The sequence below is a fragment of the Petromyzon marinus genome (assembly GCF_048934315.1).
Source record: "Petromyzon marinus isolate PM22_M1 ecotype Great Lakes invasive population chromosome 73 unlocalized genomic scaffold, UKy_Petmar_22M1.pri1.0 chr73_unloc.1, whole genome shotgun sequence".
Taxonomy (NCBI): Eukaryota; Metazoa; Chordata; class Hyperoartia; order Petromyzontiformes; family Petromyzontidae; genus Petromyzon; species Petromyzon marinus.
The window spans coordinates 48,511-67,619 of NW_027422607.1; the positions used below are offsets into that span (position 1 = coordinate 48,511).

The 19,109-nt window shown below is 56.6% G+C and overlaps 1 long non-coding RNA gene across 1 annotated transcript; it reads right to left on the bottom strand.

The window, feature by feature from the left end:
- Positions 1-5,502: 5,502 nt before the first annotated feature.
- Positions 5,503-16,107, bottom strand: LOC142908123 (uncharacterized). Its single transcript, XR_012931605.1, has 3 exons — positions 15,874-16,107; positions 14,232-14,461; positions 5,503-5,590 (listed from the first exon to the last, which is right to left on the bottom strand). It is a non-coding gene; the product is annotated as an uncharacterized LOC142908123 (long non-coding RNA).
- Between the last annotated feature and the right edge of the window lie 3,002 nt (positions 16,108-19,109).

A 19,109-nucleotide genomic window follows, 5' to 3' on the forward strand; every position in this document is an offset into this window, starting at 1 on the left:
ACAACATGCAACATACATACAACATACACACAACATACAACATACACACAACATGTAACATACACACAACATACAACATACACACAACATACAACATGCAACATACATACAACATACACACAACATACATACACACACAACACACACAACATACACACACACAACAAACACACACACAACATACACACACACACAACACACACACACACAACACAAACACACAACATACACAGACACACAACATACACACAACATACAACATACACACAACATACAAACAACAAACAACATATAACATACACACAACATACACACAACATACACACAACATACAACATACACACAACATACAACAAACACACAACATACACACAACATACAAACAACAAACAACATATAACATACACACAACACACACACAACATACACACACACAACACAAACACACAACATACACAGACACACAACATACACACAACATACAACATACACACAACAAACAACATATAACATACACACAACATACACACAACATACACACAACATACAACATACACACAACATACAACAAACACACAACATACACACAACATACAAACAACAAACAACATATAACATACACACAACACACACACAACATACACACACACACAACACAAACACACAACATACACAGACACACAACATACACACAACATACAACATACACACAACATACAAACAACAAACAACATATAACATACACACAACATACACACAACATACACACAACATACAACATACACACAACATACAACAAACACACAACATACACACAACATACAAACAACAAACAACATATAACATACACACAACACACACACAACATACACACACACAACACAAACACACAACACACAACATACACACAACATACACACAACATACAACATACACACAACATACAAACAACAAACAACATATAACATACACACAACATACACACAACATACAACATACACACAACATACAACAAACACACAACATACACACAACATACAAACAACAAACAACATATAACATACACACAACATACACACAACATACGCACAACATACAACATACTTACAACATACACACAACATACAACACACACACAACATACACACAACATACACACAACATACAACATACATACAACATACAACATACACACAACATACAAACAACATACAACATACACACAACATACGTACAACATGTAACATACACACAACATACAACATACGTACAACATACACACAACATGTAACATACGTACAACACACAACATGTAACATGTAACATACGTACAACATGTAACATGTAACATACGTACAACATACAACATGTAACATGTAACATACGTACAACATGTAACATGTAACATACGTACACCATGTAACATGTAACATAGTACAACATACAACATGTAACATGTAACATACGTACAACATGTAACATGTAACATACGTACAACATGTAACATGTAACATAGTACAACATACAACATGTAACATGTAACATACGTACAACATGTAACATGTAACATACGTACAACATACAACATGCGTTACCTGCTGGAGGTCTGAGAGCGTGCGGGGGAGGGGCTGGGGACCCAGGCCCAGAGCCCACCACGTGACCCGCCCCGCCCCCCAGAGCGCGAGGCACGTGACCAGGACGACCAACCACGAGGCGAGGGAGACGAGGAGCAGCAGCAGGGGGCGGGGCAGCGGCGGTGGGGGGGTTATAGACGGAGACACGTGACCTGGGGGGGGAGGGGTTATAGAGAGAGACACGTGACCTGGGGGGGGAGGGGTTATAGAGGGAGACACGTGACCTGGGGGGGAGGGGTTAAAGAGAGAGACACGTGACCTGGGGGGGAGGGGTTATAGAGAGAGACACGTGACCTGGGGGGGAGGGGTTAAAGAGAGAGACACGTGACCTGGGGGGGGAGGGGTTATAGAGGGAGACACGTGACCTGGGGGGGGAGGGGTTATAGAGGGAGACACGTGACCTGGGAGGGGAGGGGTTATAGAGAGAGACACGTGACCTGGGAGGGGAGGGGTTATAGAGAGAGACACGTGACCTGGGAGGGGAGGGGTTATAGAGAGAGACACGTGACCTGGGGGGGGGGGGTTATAGAGAGAGACACGTGACCTGGGGGGGTTAGAGAGAGAGACACGTGACCTGGGGGGGTTATAGAGAGAGACACGTGACCTGGGGGGGGGGGGTTATAGAGAGAGACACGTGACCTGGGGGGGTTATAGAGAGAGACACGTGACCTGGGGGGGTTATAGAGAGAGACACGTGACCTGGGGGGGGGGTCTATAGGGGCCACGTGACCTGGGGGGGTGGGTTTAGAGGGGCCACGTGCTCAGTGTGGTGTCTGAGTGGTCTCACCACGTGGCACGGTGACGCACTTCCGGACGCTCGCGACGCTGCCGTCGTCCCGCGTCACGTGGTCATCCCCCTCCTCCTCCTCCTCCCCCCACCCCTCCCCCAGCCCCTCCCCCAGCCCCTTCCTCCTCGCCACCCACGCGCTGACGCACACGTGACTCCCCGCCCCTCCCCCACCGCCCGCCCCTCCCCCCAGGGGCAGCCACAGCTGCTGCCGGCGCCACGTGACCACGAGGCAGCGGGGGGCGTGGCTCCTGCCGGGAAGGGAGGGGCTAGAGGAAGGGGAGGGGCTAGAGGAGGGGCTGGGGGAGGGCAAGGGTGGGGTGGGGGGGGTTAGAGATCGGGGGGAGGGGGGTTAGGACGCGTGGGGGAGGGGTTTCGGGGAGGAGCTAGACTAAGGGGGAGGGCCTAGATCGAGGGGAGGAGGGGCTGAAAGGTGGAGGGGTTCGTGAAAGGAGGCGGGGCTATGGAAAGTGGGAGGGGCTAGTGGAAGGAGGGGCCGGGAGGGGTAGGGGAAGGGGCGGGACTAGGGGGAAGGGCCAGGGCGGGGCTACGAGGCGGGGGAAAGAGGTGGGGCTTGAGGAAGTGGGCTGGGGGTGGGACTAGGAAGCGGGGCAAGGGGGCGGGGTTAGAAGGCGGGGCTTGGAGGCTGGGCTAGGAGGCGGGGCTCGGAGACGGGGCTCGGAGGCGGGACGAGGAAGCGGGGCTAGGGGCGGGGAGTCAAGGGGGGCGGGGTCTAGGGGGGCGGGGAGTCTAGGGGGGCGGGGAGTCTAGGGGGGCGGGGTCTAGTGGGGCGGGGAGTCTAGGGGGGCGGGGTCTAGGGGGGCGGGGTCTAGGAGGGCGGGATCTAGCGGGGCGGGGTCTAGCAGGGCGGGGAGTCTAGCGGGGCGGGTCTAGGGGGCGGGTCTAGGGGGCGGGGTCTAGGGGGGCGGGGTCTAGGAGGGCGGGGAGTCTAGCGGGGCGGGTCTAGGGGGCGGGTCTAGGGGGCGGGGTCTAGGGGGGCGGGGTCTAGGGGGCGGGGTCTAGGAGGGGCGGGGTCTAGCAGGGGCGGGGTCTAGGGGGCGGGGTCTAGGGGGCGGGGTCTAGCGGGGCGGGGTCTAGGGGGGCGGGGTCTAGAGGGGCGGGGTCTAGGGGGCGGGGTCTATTGGGGCGGGGTCTAGGAGGGCGGGGTCTAGGGGGCGGGGTCTAGCGGGGCGGGGTCTAGGGGGGCGGGGGTCTAGGGGGGCGGGGGTCTAGGGGGGCGGGGGTCCAGTGGGGCGGGGTCTAGCGGGGGCAGGGGTCTAGGGGGGCGGGGTCTAGGGGGGCGGGGTCTAGGGGGGCGGGGTCTAGGGGGGCAGGGTCTAGAGGGCGGGGTCTAGGGGGGTGGGGTCCAGGGGGGCGGGGTCTAGGGGGGCGGGGTCTAGGAGGGGCGGGGTCTAGGAGGGGCGGGATCTAGGAGGGGCGGGTCTAGCGGGGCGGGGTCTAGGAGGGGCGGGGTCTAGGAGGGGGCGTGTCTCTGGTCTGAGTGAACTGAGGAGGCGTCCCATTGGCTGCTGCCCACCCACCTGACACACACGCGGAGTCGGTACGGCAGCTCCCACGGGGAATCGGCGAGCACGCGGCCCCAGGGGCCTTGAGGCCCGCCCAGCCTCACCTCCAGCACGGGGCCAACACCAACAACATTCCACCAACAACACCACCACCACCAACAACACCACCAACACCACTAACAACACCACCACTAACACCACCAACACCACCACCAACACCACCAACACCACCACCACCACTACCACCAACACCACCACCAACACCAACAACAATACCACCAACACCACCACCACTAACAACACCAACACCAACAACACCACCAACACCACCAACAACACCAACACCACCACTAACACCACCACTAACACCACCAACACCAACACCACCAACACCACCAACACCACCACCAACACCAACACCACCAACAACACCAACAACACCACCACCAACACCACCAACACCACCAACAATACCACCAACAACACCACCAACACCACCACCAACACAACAATACCACCAACACCACCAACAATACCACCACCATCACCAACACCATCATCACCACCAACACCAACACCACCAACACCACCATCACCACCAACACCACCACCACCCACACCAACACCACCACCAACACCACCACCACCATCACCACCACCAACACCACCACCACCATCATCACCACCACCAACACCAACACCACCAACACCACCTCCACCACCAACACCACCACCACCCACACCAACACCACCAACAACACCACCACCAACACCACCACCAACACCAACAACACCACCCCCACCACCACCAACACCAACAACACCACCACCAACACCAACAATACCACCACCAACACCACCACCAACAATACCACCATCATCACCAACAACACCACCACCACCAACACCAACAATACCACCACCAACACCACCACTAACAATACCACCATCATCACCAACAACACCACCAACACCAACACCACCAACACCAACACCACCACCACCATCACCACCAACACCATCACCACCACCAACACCACCACCACCACTAACAACACCACCACCAACAACACCAACAACACCAACAATACCACCACCACCACCAACACCACCACCACCAACACCACCAACACCACCACCAACACCACCACCAACACCACCACCACCACCAACACCACCACCAACACCACCATCACCACCACCATCACCATCACCACCATCACCACCAACACCACCACCAACACCACCATCACCACCACCACCACCACCAACACCACCACCACCAACACCACCAACACCACCACCAACACCACCACCAACACCACCACCACCAACACCACCACCAACACCACCAACACCACCAACAACAACACCACCAACAACACCACCACCACCAACACCACCACCATCACGACCACCACTAACAACACCACCACCATCACCACCACCACCAACACCACCACCAACACCACCACCAACACCACCAACACCACCACCACCAACAACACCAACAACAACACCACCACCACCAACACCACCACCACCAACAACAACACCACCAACACCACCACCTTCACCACCACCACCACCCCCTGCCCACTCAGGGATCAGGGCAAGTTGCAGATGCGGGGGCGTCAGGCGAGCTGGAGGTGGGGGGGGGGGAGGTGGGGGGGAGGTGGGGGGTAGGTGGGGGGTAGGTGGGGGAGAGGCTTAATGAGGAGAGGGTGGTTGAGTGGGCGTGGTTAGTGGTGGTGGCTGAGTGGGCGTGGTTAGTGGTGGTGGCTGAGTGGGCGTGGTTAGTGGTGGTGGCTGAGTGGGCGTGGTTAGTGGTGGTGGTGCTGGTGGCTGAGTGGGCGTGGTTAGTGGTGGTGCTGAGTGGGCGTGGTTAGTGGTGGTGGCTGAGTGGGCGTGGTCAGTGGTGGTGGCTGAGTGGGCGTGGTTAGTGGTGGTGCTGGTGGGGAGTGGGCGTGGTTAGTGGTGGTGGCTGAGTGGGCGTGGTTAGTGGTGGTGGTGGCTGAGTGGGCGTGGTTAGTGGTGGTGGTGGTGGCTGAGTGGGCGTGGTTAGTGATGGTGGCTGAGTGGGTGTGGTTAGTGGTGGTGGTGGCTGAGTGGACGTGGTTGGTGGTGGTGGTGGTGGCTGAGTGGGCGTGGTTAGTGGTGGTGGTGGCTGAGTGGGCGTGGTTAGTGGTGGTGGTGCTGGTGGCTGAGTGGGCGTGGTTAGTGGTGGTGGCTGAGTGGGCGTGGTTAGTGGTGGTGGTGGCTGAGTGGGCGTGGTTAGTGGTGGTGGCTGAGTGGGCGTGGTTAGTGGTGGTGGTGGTGGCTGAGTGGGCAAAACAACCCCCTACCTCCTCGCGGTGCCGGACGGGCAACTCTGTCGTGGACAGTGCTGTGGGGGGAGATCCAATTTTGATTGGCTCCTCCCCTCATGGCATATGTGTCCACCACAGGGGCTAAACGGGGGCTCTGGACGGGTGCGAGGGGCTGGTAACCCCTCCACCTTCAATAAATTACCACGAAACCACGAGTTAAACCGGGGGGCCAGGCGTCTATGACGTCTCCTGGCCAAACCCCAATTGGCGGAGCCAGGAGATTGAATACCTACCCTCGGGGCTACTCCAGAAACAACGAAAAGCCACTTCGTGTGGCCACGTGGAATGTTCGAACGCTCACTGCAGAGGAGAGGCTGCCACTCCTCTGTCGGGAGCTGGACCGGTACCGCCTGGATCTATGCGGCATTCAGGAGGTCCGGTGGACCGGCTCTGGCTCCTGCCACCATGAGGGGTGGACGGTCCTCTACTCGGGGCAGCAGACTGCCAAACAACAGGGTGTGGCTCTTCTTTTGAACAAAATAATGAAGGGGGCGTGGGAGCGTGGCGGTGAGGTGTGGGAAGCTGTAAGCCCCAGGCTACTTTGGGCTCGCCTTCCCATCAACCGGAGGCGAGGAATGGTGGTCGTGGTTACTTATGCCCCCACCGAAGATGAACATCCGTGGAGGGATGCAGGCAAAGCCGATGAGTCAGATGCCTTCTATGACCTCCTGTCACAGGTGCTGGCTAAAGTGGCCCCTCGGGATAGAGTCATCATGTTGGGTGACTTCAATGCCCGAGTTGGTCATGATGCTGGCACCTGGTCTGGAGTGATTGCAGGGCATGGGCCAGATCAGCTCAATAACAACGGTAGGAGGCTGCTAGATTTTTGTGCAGCCCATGGGCTTGTAATTACCAACACGCTGTTCCAGCATCGGCGCATCCACACAACATCATGGATGCATGCCGGGTCCAAGCAAGAACATCTGCTGGACTACATAGTGACGGACCAGCGAATGCGAGCCCATGTCCTTGACACCAGGACCTACCGTGGAGCTGATCTGCCCTCTGACCATCGACTAGTCATCTGTAAGATGCGCCTGCCATTCTTCCACTCCGGTGGTGGGTGTACACCCAGGACCCCATTCCAACATAAAGTGGCCTGGTCTCAGTTATCTGATGAAAGTTGCAAGCGAGAATTTCATCATCGCTTGCGGCTGGGATTGGCATCGTCCGCGACTCCTCCGGATGTCGAGGGTAAATGGGCGAGGTTTAGGACTGTGACTCATGCAGCTGCAATGGCTGCTTTGGGTACGCGGTCCAGACCTCCCCAGAGACCCTCGCTGACAGAGGAGGTGTTCAGGATGGTTGAGAAAAAGCGACAGGCCCACTGTCTTCGGCTACAGAATCCCACGTCAGAGAATGAGGAGGCTTACCGCAGCCTTCGCTCGGAGGTTCGGAGAGCCATGAGGCGCTGCAAGGATGGGTGGTGGTCGCGGGTTGCTGAGGAGATGGAGTCTGCCTCAGTGGCCCGTGATCACAAATCTCTATTTAACTCCATCAAAAAAGTAACCTGCAGCGCCACACCAATTACCATCATTAGGGGAAAAAACGGTGATCCAATCTCCGACCCCCAGGAACAGGTTCGCAGATTTGCTGAGCATTTCTGTGAGGTCCTAGGGGAGGGAAAATCCCTCAGCCAGGAAAACATCGTGGCACAAAGTGAGGATGACCCTGCTGAGGCTGCGGTGCCTCAAATATTGGAAGAAGTCACCCCCTGTGAGTGGCTGGCTGAGGTGCCATCTGCTGAGGAAGTACTGAAGGCGATCCGGAGTCTGAGACCAGGAAAGGCAGCGGGCAGAGATGATCTCCCAAGCGAAATGCTGAGGGAGGGTGGCGTTTGTGCACAGACTGCCCTATATGACATCATAACAACAGTCTGGACCACTGGACGGGTTCCGCAGGATTGGAAGGATGCCTTGGTGGTCCCCCTTTTTAAGAAGGGGGACCACACAGACTGTAACAACTACAGGGGCATCTCACTCCTCAGTGTGCCGGGAAAGGTCCTGGCAAGGATTATTCAGCATCGCCTTGCCAGGCACGCTGAGGAGAGGCTTGCGGAGCCCCAATACGGTTTCAGGAAAGGGCGGTCCTGCACAGATGCCATATTTTCTGTCCGTCTGCTACAGCAGAGGTGTAGGGAATTCCAACAAGACCTACATCTCTGCTTTATTGACCTGGTCAAGGCCTATGATACCATCAGTAGGCCTGGGCTCTGGGTCGTTCTTCGTGCTTTTGGAGTACCTGACCCTCTGCTCACGATCATTAAGGACCTTCATGATGGTGAACGGGCCCGGGTAAAACTACGTGGCCGGGAGTCAGAGCCATTCCCTGTACACCTTGGGGTGCGACAGGGATGTCCTCTGGCTCCCACATTATTTAAGATCTATTTTGACCACGTAGTTCGTGAAGCCTTCAATAGCTGTACCGGCGGAATCTCCATATGGTACAGATATAATGGGAGGCTAATCGATGCCCGGGTGCGGTCAAGGGATGGCTCCCTATTGCTCAACCACGTTATGTATGCTGATGATTTGGTAATAGCTGCTCAGTCAGAGGAGGAGTTGGAGACGCTGCTGCTGAGACTGGAGCGTGCCACTAAGAGGTGGGGCCTTACCATTAGCCCCACCAAAACTAAGCACCTGCCTGGGTATTTTGTACCATCGGACACTCCACCCCCACAACTCCCAATCGGTGATGGGGCAGTTGTGGAGAGAGTGGAGAGTTTCCCATACCTGGGCAGTGTGCTTATGACTGGCTCCAGTTTAACAGCAGAGGTCTCACTCCGAATCAGTCGAGCGGCAATATCTTTTCATCGGTTGCGTAACGCTGTGTGGAAGCTACCTGGTCTGTCGCTCCACACTAAGCTTCAGGTCTTCTCGGCCACGGTCATTCCCTCCCTTCTCTACGCTTGTGAAACGTGGACCCCCCTAATGGAACATCTTCGCCGGTTAGAAACATTTAGGCTGGCCTGCCTACGATCCATCCTGGGTTTAACCAGACTGGATTGTGTGAGGAGCTCACAAATCCTTGAAAGATCTGGGCAGGGTCCCATCGGTGAGCTCCTCCGGCAGGCAAGGCTGCGATGGCTGGGTCATGTAGCCCGCATGCCCAGCCACCGCATGCCGAAACAGCTTTTGTTTGGCCGGATTGAGGGGGCTAAGCGGGCGCGGCACGGGCTAGAGAAGAGATGGAGTGATGTGGTACGGGAGGACGTGGAGCTGAGTGGACTTGCCGATGACTGGTACCAGCGGTGTCAATATCGGCCTCTGTGGAGGAGGCTCGTGAAGGATGCTACTGGGCAGTTGGAGGCAGTCGCCCTCCAACAACAACGGAGGGCGGAGGAGCGACGCTCACAACAACGAGCGGAGCGCCGGGTGGCTAAAGCACAGCAGGTTGGCACAGTAGGGGGCACAGGTGGTGCATCAGCCAGTCATCTCAGTCATCTCAGTCAGTCGACCCGTGGCACCTGCTGGGTCTGCCCAGTGACCTCCTGCCAGCGGGCGTTCGACACTTCACGTGGCCTCAGGGTGCACATAGCCTGGCACAAGCGTCGTGGTGACGTCACCGCCACTTAGTGCCGAATGGCGGTTGTTGTTGTTGTTGTTGTGGTTAGTGGTGGTGGTGGCTGAGTGGGCGTGGTTAGTGGTGGTGGCTGAGTGGGCGTGGTTAGTGGTGGCTGAGTGGGCGTGGTTAGTGGTGGTGGTTGAGTGGGCGTGGTTAGTGGTGGTGGTGGCTGAGTGGGCGTGGTTAGTGGTGGTGGCTGAGTGGGCGTGGTTAGTGGTGGTGCTGAGTGGGCGTGGTTAGTGGTGGTGGTTGAGTGGGCGTGGTTAGTGGTGGTGGCTGAGTGGGCGTGGTTAGTGGTGGTGGTGGCTGAGTTGGCGTGGTTAGTGGTGGTGGCTGAGTGGGCATGGTTAGTGGTGGTGGCTGAGTGGGCGTGGTTAGTGGTGGTGGCTGAGTGGGCGTGGTTAGTGGTGGTCGTGGTGGCTGAGTGGACGTCGTCAGTGGTGGTGGTGGCTGAATGGGCGTGGTTAGTGGTGGGCGTGGTTAGTGGTGGGCGTGGTTAGTGGTGGTGGTGCTGAGTGGGCGTGGTTAGTGGTGGTGGTGGCTGAGTGGGCGTGGTTAGTGGTGGTGGCTGAGTGGGCGTGGTTAGTGGTGGTGGTGGCTGAGTGGGCGTGGTTAGTGGTGGTGCTGAGTGGGCGTGGTTAGTGGTGGTGGTGGCTGAGTGGGCGTGGTTAGTGGTGGTGGCTGAGTGGGCGTGGTTAGTGGTGGTGGTGGCTGAGTGGGCGTGGTTAGTGGTGGTGCTGAGTGGGCGTGGTTAGTGGTGGTGGTTGAGTGGGCGTGGTTAGTGGTGGTGGCTGAGTGGGCGTAGTTAGTGGTGGTGGCTGAGTTGGCGTGGTTAGTGGTGGTGGCTGAGTTGGCGTGGTTAGTGGTGGTGCTGAGTGGGCGTGGTTAGTGGTGGTGGTTGAGTGGGCGTGGTTAGTGGTGGTGGCTGAGTGGGCGTGGTTAGTGGTGGTGGCTGAGTTGGCGTGGTTAGTGGTGGTGGCTGAGTGGGCGTGGTTAGTGGTGGTGGTGGCTGAGTTGGCGTGGTTAGTGGTGGTGGCTGAGTGGGCATGGTTAGTGGTGGTGGCTGAGTGGGCGTGGTTAGTGGTGGTGGCTGAGTGGGCGTGGTTAGTGGTGGTGGTGGCTGAGTTGGCGTGGTTAGTGGTGGTGGCTGAGTGGGCATGGTTAGTGGTGGTGGCTGAGTGGGCGTGGTTAGTGGTGGTGGCTGAGTGGGCGTGGTTAGTGGTGGTCGTGGTGGCTGAGTGGACGTCGTCAGTGGTGGTGGTGGCTGAATGGGCGTGGTTAGTGGTGGGCGTGGTTAGTGGTGGGCGTGGTTAGTGGTGGTGGTGCTGAGTGGGCGTGGTTAGTGGTGGTGGTGGCTGAGTGGGCGTGGTTAGTGGTGGTGGCTGAGTGGGCGTGGTCAGTGGTGGTGGCTGAGTGGGCGTGGTTAGTGGTGGGCGTGGTTAGTGGTGGGCGTGGTTAGTGGTGGGCGTGCTGAGTGGGCGTGGTTAGTGGTGGTGGTTGTGGCTGAGCGGGCGTGGTTAGTGGTGGTGCTGAGTGGGCGTGGTCAGTGGTGGTGCTGAGTGGGCGTGGTTAGTGGTGGTGGTGCTGAGTGGGCGTGGTTAGTGGGGGTGGTGGTTGAGTGGGCGTGGTTAGTAGTGGTGGTGGCTGAGTGGGCGTGGTTAGTGGTTGGTGGGGGTGGTGGCTGAGTGGGCGTGGTTAGTCGTTGGTGGGGGTGGCTCTGAGTGAGCGTTGGTTAGTGGTGGTGGTGCTGAGTGGGCGTGGTTAGTGGTGGGGTTGGCTGAGTGGGCGTGGTTAGTGGTGGTGGTGGGGGGTGGCTCTGAGTGGGCGTGGTTAGTGGTGGGGTGGCTCTGAGTGGGCGTGGTTAGTGGTGGTGGTGCTGAGTGGGCGTGGTTAGTGGTGGAGGTGGTGCTGAGTGGGCGTGGTTAGTGGTGGGGTGGCTGAGTGGGCGTGGTTAGTGGTGGGGGTGGCTGAGTGGGCGTGGTTAGTGGTGGTGGGGGGGGTGGCTCTGAGTGGGCGTGGTTAGTGGTGGGGGTGGCTCTGAGTGGGCGTGGTTAGTGGTGGTGGGGGGGGTGGCTCTGAGTGGGCGTGGTTAGTGGTGGGGGTGGCTCTGAGTGGGCGTGGTTAATGGTGGTGGTGCTGAGTGGGCGTGGTTAATGGTGGTGGTGCTGAGTGGGCGTGGTTAATGGTGGTGGTGCTGAGTGGGCGTGGTTAGTGGTGGGGGTGGCTCTGAGTGGGCGTGGTTAGTGGTGGTGGCTGAGTGGGCGTGGTTAGTGGTGGTCGTGGTGGCTGAGTGGACGTCGTCAGTGGTGGTGGTGGCTGAATGGGCGTGGTTAGTGGTGGGCGTGGTTAGTGGTGGGCGTGGTTAGTGGTGGTGGTGCTGAGTGGGCGTGGTTAGTGGTGGTGGTGGCTGAGTGGGCGTGGTTAGTGGTGGTGGCTGAGTGGGCGTGGTCAGTGGTGGTGGCTGAGTGGGCGTGGTTAGTGGTGGGCGTGGTTAGTGGTGGGCGTGGTTAGTGGTGGGCGTGCTGAGTGGGCGTGGTTAGTGGTGGTGGTTGTGGCTGAGCGGGCGTGGTTAGTGGTGGTGCTGAGTGGGCGTGGTCAGTGGTGGTGCTGAGTGGGCGTGGTTAGTGGTGGTGGTGCTGAGTGGGCGTGGTTAGTGGGGGTGGTGGTTGAGTGGGCGTGGTTAGTAGTGGTGGTGGCTGAGTGGGCGTGGTTAGTGGTTGGTGGGGGTGGTGCTGAGTGGGCGTGGTTAGTGGTGGTGGTGGCTGAGTGGGCGTGGTTAGTCGTTGGTGGGGGTGGCTCTGAGTGAGCGTTGGTTAGTGGTGGTGGTGCTGAGTGGGCGTGGTTAGTGGTGGGGGTGGCTGAGTGGGCGTGGTTAGTGGTGGTGGTGGGGGGTGGCTCTGAGTTGGCGTGGTTAGTGGTGGGGTGGCTCTGAGTGGGCGTGGTTAGTGGTGGTGGTGCTGAGTGGGCGTGGTTAGTGGTGGGGGTGGTGCTGAGTGGGCGTGGTTAGTGGTGGGGTGGCTGAGTGGGCGTGGTTAGTGGTGGGGGTGGCTGAGTGGGCGTGGTTAGTGGTGGTGGGGGGGGTGGCTCTGAGTGGGCGTGGTTAGTGGTGGGGGTGGCTCTGAGTGGGCGTGGTTAGTGGTGGTGGGGGGGGTGGCTCTGAGTGGGCGTGGTTAGTGGTGGGGGTGGCTCTGAGTGGGCGTGGTTAATGGTGGTGGTGCTGAGTGGGCGTGGTTAGCGGTGGGGGTGGTGCTGAGTGGGCGTGGTTAGTGGTGGGGGTGGCTGAGTGGGCGTGGTTAGTGGTGGGGGTGGCTGAGTGGGCGTGGTTAGTGGTGGTGGGGGGGGTGGCTCTGAGTGGGCGTGGTTAGTGGTGGGGGTGGCTCTGAGTGGGCGTGGTTAGTGGTGGTGGTGCTGAGTGGGCGTGGTTAGTGGTGGGGGTGGTGCTGAGTGGGCGTGGTTAGTGGTGGGGTGGCTGAGTGGGCGTGGTTAGTGGTGGGGGTGGCTGAGTGGGCGTGGTTAGTGGTGGTGGGGGGGGTGGCTCTGAGTGGGCGTGGTTAGTGGTGGGGGTGGCTCTGAGTGGGCGTGGTTAATGGTGGTGGTGCTGAGTGGGCGTGGTTAGTGGTGGGGTGGTGCTGAGTGGGCGTGGTTAGTGGTGGGGGTGGCTGAGTGGGCGTGGTTAGTGGTGGCTCTGAGTGGGCGTGGTTAATGGTGGTGGGTGCTGTGCCCCCAGTGGGGGTGATGACAGTGCCTGGCTATGCTAACGAGTGGGCGTGGCTATGCTATTGAGCAGGAGAAGTTATTCAAATGAATAGGAGTGGTTATGCTGAGTGGGAGTGGCTGTTCTCGTGGGGTGGGTGTGGTTATGCTAATGAGTGGGAGGGGATGGTCTCGTGTGGTGGGCGTGGTTATGCTAATGAGCGGGAGGGGATGGTCTAGTGGGTGGGCGTGGTTATGCTAATGAGGGGGAGTGGCTGTTCTCGTGGATTGGCATGGTTATGCTAATGAGTGGGAGGGGATGGTCTTGTGGGTGGGCGTGGTTATGCTATTGAGTGGGAGTGGCTGTTCTATCAAGTGGGCGTGGTTATTATGAATGACTGGGCGTGGTGATGCTAATGAGTGGGAGTGGCTGTTTAATCCAGTGGGCGTGGTTATGCTGAATAACTGGGCGTGGTTATGCTAATGAGCGGGAGTGGCTGTTCGACTAGGTGGGCGTGGTTATGCTAATGAGCGGGCATGGCTATTCAAATTAGTCTGTGTGATCATGTTAATGAGGGGGGTGTCTATGCTAGTGAATAGGGGGGGGGGCGTGTCTCTGCTAATGTTGGGGGGCGTGTTTATGCTAATGAGGGCTCACTGTGGTCACGTGGGCAGAAGGGCGGGGCCGTGGTGGCCCAGGCGGAGCAGCCGCGCCGGGGGTCACATGACATGACCCGGAAGTAGTAGCAGCTCCCCACGGCGAGGTCACGGGAGAGGTCACAGTGCGTGATGACCTCAGCGGGGTCACGGGAGGTCACGGCGGGGTCATGGGAGGTCACGCAGCCACTGATGGGAAGCCATGGAAGGTTATGAGCCTCCTCGAATGATCTGAAACAACAACAACAACAACATCAACAACAACATCAACAACATCAACAACAACAACATCAACAACATCATCAACAACATCAACAACATCAACAACATCATCATCAACAACATCAACAACATCATCATCATCAACAACATCATCAACAACATCAACAACATCAACAACAACATCAACAACATCAACAACATCCTTATCAACAACATCAACATCAACAACAACATCATCAACAACATCATCATCATCATCAACAACAACATCAACAACATCAACAACAACAACATCAACAACATCATCAACAACAACAACATCGACAACAACATCAACAACAATAACAACATTAACATCAACAACAACATCGACAACATCATCAACAACATCATCTTCAACAACAACAACATCAATAACAACATCAACAACAACAACATCAACAACATCAACAACATCATCAACAACAACATCATCAGCATCATCATCAGCAGCAACATCAACAACAACACACATTATATATTTTATTATAATAAAATAATAAAATATCTATTTTATTATTTTATTGTTTCCCTTGTACGTGGTGGCGACTTTACCGAAAGAACCAAGAATATGAATCACTGCAGTCACGAAAGCTTCAAATCAAGATGATCATGATGTTGCTGCTGATGATGATGCTGCTGATGACGATGATCATGGTGATGCTGCTGATGACGATGATCATGATGTTGCTGCTGATGATGGTGATGCTGATGATGATGCTGCTGATGACGATGATCATGGTGATGCTGCTGATGACGATGATCATGATGTTGCTGCTGATGATGATGCTGATGATGATGCTGCTGCTGATGATGCTGCTGATGACGATGATCATGATGTTGCTGCTGATGATGATGCTGATGATGCTGCTGATGATGATGCTGCTGATGACGATGATCATGATGTTGCTGCTGCTGCTGATGCTCATGATAATGGTGATGCTGATGATGATGCTGCTGCTGATGATGCTGATGATGTTGCTGCTGATGACGATGATCATGATGTTGCTGATGATGATGCTGATGATGGTGATGCTGCTGATGATGCTGCTGATCACGATGATCATGATGTTGCTACTGCTGATGATGCTGATGATGGTGATGCTGATGATGCTGCTGCTGATGACGATGATGATGGTGATGCTGATGATGCTGCTGCTGATGACGATCATCATGATGTTGCTGCCGATGCTGATGATGATGGTGATGCTGATGATGCTGCTGCTGATGACGATGATCATGATGTTGCTGCTGCTGATGATGGTGATGCTGATGATGCTGCTGCTGATGACGATGATCATGATGTTGCTGCTTATGATGATGCTTATGATGATGCTGATGATGATGGTGATGCTGATGATGATGCTGATTGCGCTACTTACCCGCGGTACTCAGCAATGTAGGAGAGGCTCTGGATCAGCTGATGATCTTGCTGATGATGATGCTGATGATCTTGCTGCTGATGATGATGCTGCTGATGATGCTGATGATGATGCTGATGATCTTGCTGATGATGATCTTGCTGCTGATGATGATAACGAGGGGATATCCACTGCAGAGTGTGATTGAAGTTTACGGAGATGAGACGCAGATGAAGAGGAGGAGCTGGAGGAGGAGGAGGTGGAGGAGCTGAAGGAGCTGGAGGAGGTGGAGGAGGAGGTGGAGGAGGAGGTGGAGGAGGAGGAGGAGGAGGAGCTGGAGGAGGAGGAGGAGGAGGTGGAGGAGGAGGAGGAGGAGGTGGAGGAGGTGGAGGAGGAGGAGGTGGAGTAGCTGGAGGCGACTGCCACCTGAGGGCTGAGAGGTGCACGGACAAAGACACACACACAGTGACACACACACAGACACAGACACACACACAGACACACAGACACACACACACAGACACACACACACAGACACACACACACAGACACACACACACAGACACACACACACAGACACACACACACAGACACACACACACAGACACACACACACAGACACACACACACACACACAGACACACACACACACACACAGACACACACACACAGACACACACACTGACACACACAGACACACACACACAGACACACACACAGACACACACACAGATACACACAGACACACACACAGACACACACACAGACACACACACAGACACACACACAGATACACACAGACACACACACAGACACACACACAGACACACACACAGATACACACAGACACACACACAGACACACACACAGACAAAGCTCCCCCAGGTAGCCTCCAGCAGGCGGTGAGCAGGGGGAGGGGTGGAGGGGGATGGGGGAGGGGTGGAGGGGGATGGGGGGGAGGGGTGGAGGGGGATGGGGGGGAGGGGTGGAGGGGGATTGGGGGAGGGGGGTGGAGGGGGATGGGGGGGAGGGGTGGAGGGGGATGGGGGGGAGGGGTGGAGGAGGATGGGGGGGAGGGGTGGAGGGGGATGGGGGGGAGGGGTGGAGGGGGATGGGGGAGGGGGGTGGAGGGGGATGGGGGGGAGGGGTGGAGGGGGATGAAGGGGAGGGGTGGAGGGGGATGGGGGGGAGGGGTGGAGGGGGATGGGGGGGAGGGGTGGAGGGGGATGAGGGGGAGGGGTGGAGGGGGATGGGGGGGAGGGGTGGAGGGGGATGGGGGGGAGGGGTGGAGGGGGATGGGGGGAGGGGGATGGGGGGAGGGGTGGAGGGGAATGGGGGGGAGGGGTGGAGGGGGATGGGGGGGGGATGGGGGGGGATGGGGGGGAGGGGGATGGGGGTGGAGGGGGATGGGGGGGAGGGGTGGAGGGGGATGGGGGGGAGGGGGATGGGGGGAGGGGTGGAGGGGGATGAAGGGGAGGGGTGGAGGGGGATGGGGGGGAGGGGTGGAGGGGGATGGGGGGGAGGGGTGGAGGGGGATGAGGGGGAGGGGTGGAGGGGGATGGGGGGGAGGGGTGGAGGGGGATGGGGGGAGGGGGATGGGGGGGAGGGGTGGAGGGGAATGGGGGGGAGGGGTGGGGGGATGGGGAGGGGGGGAGGGGGATGGGGGTGGAGGGGGATGGGGGGGAGGGGTGGAGGGGGATGGGGGGGAGGGGGATGGGGGGGGAGGGGTGGAGGGGGATGGGGGGGAGGGGATGGGGGGAGGGGTGGAGGGGGATGGGGGGGAGGGGGATGGGGGGGAGGGGTGGAGGGGGATGGGGGGGGTGATGTCACTCACGAGATGTCATTGACGTTAGAATCGCCACACCGATGATAACCTTCAACCTGTCAATCACCATCAGCAACATCATCATCACAGACACACACAGACACACATACACACAGTGACACACAGTGACACACACACACAGGGACACACACACAGTGAGACACACACACAGTGACACACACACAGTGACACACAGTGACACACACACACAGTGACACACAGTGACACACACACACAGTGACACACACAGTGACACACACACACAGTGACACACACACAGTGACACACACAGTGACACACACACAGTGACACACACACAGTGACACACACACACAGACACACAGTGACACACACACAGTGACACACACACAGACACACAGTGACACACACACAGTGACACACACACACACAGTGACACACACAGTGACACACACACAGTGACACACACAGACACACAGTGACACACACAGTGACACACACACTAACACACACAGTGACACACACACAATAACACACAGACACACACACACACTGACACACACACACTAACACACACACTAACACACAGTAACACACACACTAACACACAGACACAGACTGACACACACACACTAACACACACACACAATAACACACACACAATAACACACACACACACACACAGTGACACACACACAGTGACACACACAGTGACACACACACAGTGACACACACACTAACACACACACACAATAACACACACTAACACACACACACACTAACACACACTAACACACACACACAATAACACACACACACACAGTGACACACACACAGTGACACACACAGTGACACACACACAGTGACACACACACTAACACACTAACACACAATAACACACACACACAATAACACACACAATAACACACACAATAACACACACTAACACACACACTAACACACACACTAACACACACACACTAACACACTGACACACACACACTAACACACAATAACACACACACACGCAATAACACACAGTGACACACACTAACACACACACACAGTGACACACACAGTGACACACACACACACAGTGACACACACACAGTGACACACACACAGTGACACACACAGTGACACACACACACAGTGTGATACACACACAGTGACACACACACAGTGACACAGTGATACACACACACACAGTGTGATACACACACAGACTAACACACAGTGACACACACACACAATAACACACACAGTGACACACACTAACACACACAATAACACACACACTAACACACATACACACACTAACACACACTAACACACAAACTAACACACACTAACACACACACACACACTAACACACACACACTAACACAGTGACACACACACACACAGACTAACACACACACACTAACACACACACACACAGACTAACACACAG